This window comes from Hypanus sabinus, chromosome 29 (genome assembly GCF_030144855.1).
Source record: "Hypanus sabinus isolate sHypSab1 chromosome 29, sHypSab1.hap1, whole genome shotgun sequence".
NCBI lineage: Eukaryota > Metazoa > Chordata > Chondrichthyes > Myliobatiformes > Dasyatidae > Hypanus > Hypanus sabinus.
The window spans coordinates 16,653,923-16,659,617 of record NC_082734.1 but is presented as its reverse complement, the minus strand read 5'-3'; positions in this window follow the sequence as shown (position 1 = coordinate 16,659,617).

The window sequence follows — 5,695 nt, the reverse complement described above, 5'->3', positions numbered from 1 at the left end:
CTAGAATTTCATGCATTAGATGGGAAAAGTTTGGAATTTGTTTTCTTTTCACTGTTGTATTTGGTTTGTACTTTCTCTTATCCTGTTTTCCTTTCCTCCCCCATTTCTGTTCATTTTTTTTTCTAATCTCTTCTGAAGAGATTATTCAAACTCCACGATTGCCAGTCATCCTTTTCTAGATGAACTTTGACAGTGAATGAAAATCAGAAAATTCAAAAGTCTGGGATAAAAACTGAACAAAAGAAAGCACGCTGCAGACAAGGCAGCACCTGTGGAAAAAGAAACAGTTGATGGTTCGGGTCTAGGACCCACCTTTATAGTAATGACTTTCATAGTGATAGGGCAAGGCTAGAGAACATGAACCAATCCTCATAGAGGGATCAGAAGTGGAGAAAGTGAACAATTTCAAGTTCCTGGGTGTCCAGATCACCGAGGATCTCACCTGGTCCCAACATATCAATGCAGCTATAAAGAAGGCAAGACAGCGGCTATGTTTCATTAGAAGTTTAAAGAGATTTGGTTTATTAACTAAAAACTCGAAAAGTTCCTTGAAGATGTCTTGGATACTATGGAGGCTAGTACCCACGATGGAGCTAACTAATTTTATGACTTTCTGTAGCTTCTTTCGGTCCTGTGCAGTAGCCTTCCCCATTGCCCCCCCACCCCCATCCCTGTACCAGACAGTGATGCAGCCTGTCAGAATGCTGTCCACAGTACATCTATAGAAGTTTTCCATAAGACATAGGAGCAGAATTAGGCCATTTTTCCCATTGATTCTGCTCCACGTTCAATTAGGAGGGGAAAAAAGGATCAGCCATGATTGAATGATTGTGTTTAATTCTGGTCACCTCACTACTAGAGAGAGTGCAGAGAAGATTTACAAGGATGTTGCCTGGATTGGGGAGCATGCCTGATGAGAACTGGACCTTTTCAAGGTTGAGTGAACTTGACCTTTCTCCTTGGAGCGATGGAGGATGAGAGGTGACCTGATCGAGGTGTATAAGATGATGAGAGGTATTGGTCGTGTGGATAGTCAGAGGCTTTTCCCCAGGGCTGAAATGGCTAACATGAGGGCGCATAGTTTTAGGGTGCTTGGAAATATGTAGAGGGATGTCAGAGGTAAGTTTTTCACACAGGGAGTGGTGGGTGTGTGGAATGCAATGCCAGTGGTGGTGGTAGAGGTGATTACAATAGGGTGTTTAGGTACATGGAGCTTAGAAAAATAGAGGGCTGTGCAGTCAGGAGATTCTAGGCAGGTTCCAGAGTAGGTTACATGGTTGGCCCATCATTGTGGGCCAAGGGGCCTGTAATATGCTGTTGATTTCTATGTTTCTATGTAATGATGGAGCAGACTCGATGGGCCAAATGGCCCAATTCTGCCCCTGTGACTTATGGTCTTGTGGAAAACTTCTATAGATGCACCGTGGAGAGCATTCTGATGGGCTGCATCACTGTCTGGTATGGGAGGTGGGGGAGGGGGCTGCTGCACAGGACCGAAAGAAGCTGCAGAAAGTCGTAATATTAGTCATCTCCATCATGGGTACTAGCCTCTGTAGCATCCGAGACATCTTCAAGGAGCTGTACCTCAGAAAGGTGACATCCATTATTAAGGATTGCCATCACTGAGGGCATGCCCTCTTCTCACTGTTACCATCAGGAAGGAGGTGACAGAAGTCAGACACTTAGCAACTCAGGAACAGCTTCTTCCCCTCTGCCATACAATTCATAAACAGATATTAAATTCATGAACACTGCTTTGCTTTTTAAAAAATGTATTACTTCTGTTTTAGCACTGTTTTAAATTTATTTTATATGTATTTACTGTAATGGATTTTTTATTTACCTTTTTTCTTCCTATATTAACATTGTTATTGTTTTTCCTCCTATATTATGTATTGCATTGAACCGCCACTGCTAAGTTAACAAATTTCACGACACATGCTGGTGACGATAAACCTGATTCTGATTCTGATGGTGAATATTAAGAGGTATGTTGACTCCAAGCACTAACACAACCTAACCGATGGTGCTTCCCCTGATTTCTACTTGCCCCTTCTTTCTAGCAGCACTTGAACGAAGGACCTGGGATGATTTTTCTTCCTAAACCCAGCAGCTGCAAAATCTTTATTTACATCCTCCCTAGATATAGTTACCTTAATACACTAGTGGAATCAAACCAAGATGATGCTGACTGGAATGAAAGAGATTGCTGTTACATCTGTAGCAACACAGTGAGATTTCATGGGAGCTAACATGAGGAAATCTGCAGATGCTGGAAATTTAAGCAACACACACAAAATGCTGGTGGAACGCAGCAGGCCAGGCAGTTAACCTGAGTCCTGATGAAGGGTCTCGGCCTGAAACATCAACAGTGCTTCTTCCTATAGATGCTGCCTGGCCTGCTGTGTTCCACCAGCATTTTGTGTCTTTCATGGGAGCTGGCTGTTTAGCACAAAGTTTACAGCGGAGCAGTAAGTCATTCAGCCCAGCTGGTCAGTGACTAACCTTCTACTCAACCACATCTTCTTTTCATAAAGTCAGAGTTATACAGCATGGGTTACCATCAGGAATGAGGTACAGAAGCCTGAAGCTACACACTCAGTGATTCAGGAACAGCTTCTTCCCCTCTGCCTTCCGATTCCTAAATAGACATTGAACCCATGAACACTACCTCACCTTTTAAAATATATATTATTTCTGTTTTTTTGTGTGATTTTTAATCTATTCAATATGTATTCTGCAATTGATTGATTTATTATTATTATTGTTTTTCTTCCTATATTATGTATTGCATTGAACTGCTGCTGCTAAGTTAACAAATTTCACGCCACATAGGAAAATAAATCTAATTCTGATTCTGAAACAGGCCCTTTGGCCCAACTGGTTCATGCTGACCAAGATGCCCCATTCAAGCTAGTCCCATTCGTCAGCATCTGACCCATAACTTTCTAAACCTTTCCTATCTATATACCCGTCCAAATGTCTTAAAAGTTGTTATTGTAACTGCCTCAACCACTTCCTTGGGCAGCACATTCCACAAAGATACCACCCTTGGTGTTTAAAAAAAAGATGCCCCTCAAGCTCCTGCTAAATCTTTCTCCTTTCACTTTAAACCTGTGCCCTCTATTTCTTGATTCCCCAACCCTAGAAAAAGACTGTGCATTCACCCTATAGATGCCCCTTATGATCTTCCACATCTCTGGAAGATCTCCTCTTAATTTCTTAGCATCCAAGGAATAAAGTCCTTTCCTGGCCAATCTGTCTCTATAACTCAGTCCTTCAAGTTCTGGTAATATCCTTGTAAATCTCTTCTGCAATCTTTCCAGTCTAATTACATCTTTCGTAGAGAAGGGTGACCAACACCTTACACGGTACTCCAGATGCAGCATTAGCTGTGTACTGTATAACTGCACAGGGCATCGAAGAAAGCCAAGAGCCGCCTTCACTATTCTGTCTTCCTGTGCCTTCACTTTCAGAGAACTATGTACTTGTACTCCAAAGTTCCTCTGCTCTGCAATACTCCCCAGGGCTGTGCCTGTGGAGTATTGTACCTCAATATGACTTTACAAAATGCAACACCTTGTTTTTATCCACATCAGAATCAGGTTAAATATAACTGGCGTATATTGTAACATTTATTAACTTTACGGCAGCAGTACAATGAAATACATGATAAATAAACATAGAAAAAACTGGGTTACATTAAGTATATGTACGTCTATTAATTAGTTAAGTTAAAATAACCAGTGCAAAGTAACAGAAATAAAAATGTAGTGAGGTAGTGTTCATGGGTTCAATGTTCGTTTAGAAATCAGATGACAGAGGGTAAGAAGCTGTTCTTCAATTGCCGAGTGTGTGCCTTCAGGCTTCTGTACCTCCTTCCTGATGGTGACAATGTGAAGAGGGCATGTCCTGGGTGGTGGTGGATGCCTCCTTCCTGAGGGGCCGCTCCTTGAAGATGTCTTGGATGCTGCTGAGGCTGGAACCGTGATGAAGCTGACTAATTTTACAAGTTTCTGCAACCTATTTAGATCTTGCGCAGTACCCTCCCCCGCCCCATACCAGATGGTGATCCAGTCTGTCAGAATGCTCTTCACGGTATATTTGTAGATGTTTTCAAGTGTTTTAGTTGACAAACCAAATGTCCTCAAACTTCAAATGAAATATAGCCACAGTCTTGCTTTCTTTGTAGCTGCATCGATGTGTTGTGACATTATCTTGCCTCCTTTGCAGCTGTATCAATGTGTTGTGATCAGGTTAGGTCCTCAGAGATACTGACACTCAGGAAATTGAAATTGCTCACTCTCTCCACTTCTGATCCTTCTATGAGGATTGGTTTGTGTTCCCTCGTCTTACTCGTCCTGAAGTCCACAATCAACTCTTTGGTCTTGCTGATGTCAAGTATTAAACTACAATTGCCATTCCTTGGCCCACTTACTCAGCTGATCAAGATCCCCCTGTAATTTTTGATAACCTTCTTCATTGTCCACTATACTACCTATTTTCATGTCATCTGCAAGCTTACTAAATGTCTTGTACATTATTATCCAAATCATTGATGTAGGTGACAAACAGCGATGGGCCCAGGACCAAACCTTGAGGCATCCCACCAGTCACGGGTCTCCAGTCCAAGAAATAGCCTTCCACTATCACCCTCTGCTTTTAACCATCAACGTGGAGCAGAGAGCGGAAATTTTACTTCTGTTTTATTTCTCACTGTTAGAATATTATCATTATGCAATGGAATGCACTTATAAGCTTGTTACAAAACAAAAAGTAGTCTTTAAATTAATATGAATGATTTCTGATTTTGTTTCACAAAATTATTAAAGGAAAAGGTCTTTTAAGATTCTGGAAGAAAAAGTATTTTAGCTCCCAACTTCCTAGCCATACGGCCATTAGACACCGGAGCAGAATTAGGCCATTTGGACCTTCGAGTCTGCTCTGCCATTCCATCTTGGCTGATTTATTATCCCTCTCAAACCCATTCTCCTGCCTTCTCTCCATAACCTTTGATGCCTTTTCTAAGAACCTATCAAGCTCTGCTTTAAGTATACCCAATGACTTGGCCTCCACAGTCATCCGTGGTAATGAATTCCTCAGATTTACCACCCTCTGGCAAAAGAAATTCCTTCTCTTCTCTGTTCTAGAGGGATGTCCTATTCTGAGGCCCTAGACTCCCTCACTCCAGGAAACATTCTCTCCGTGTCCACTCTATCTAGGTCTTTCAATATTCAATAGTGTTCAATGAGATTTCCCCTCATTTTTCTGAACTCCAGTGAATACAAGCCCAGAGTCATCAAATGCACCTCATTCATGACCTTTTCACTTCTGGAATCATACTTGTGAACCTCCTCTTAACCTTCTGCAGTCCCAGCACATCCTCTTAAATAAGGAGCCCAAAACTGCTCACAGTACTCACAAGTGCAGTGTGACCAATGCCTTATAAAATCTCAGTGTTACGTCCTTGCTTATATGTTCTAGTCTTCTTGAAAAGAATGCTAGCATTGCATTTGCCTTCCTCATCACTGACTCAACCTGCAAGTTAACCTCCAGGGAATCCTTCACGAAAGCTCCCAAGTCCCCATTCTTCTGATTTTTGAATTTTCTCCCCATCTAGAATGTAGTCTACACTTTTATTCCTTCTACCAAAGTGCATGGCCATACACTTCCCTACACTATTCTATCTGCCGTT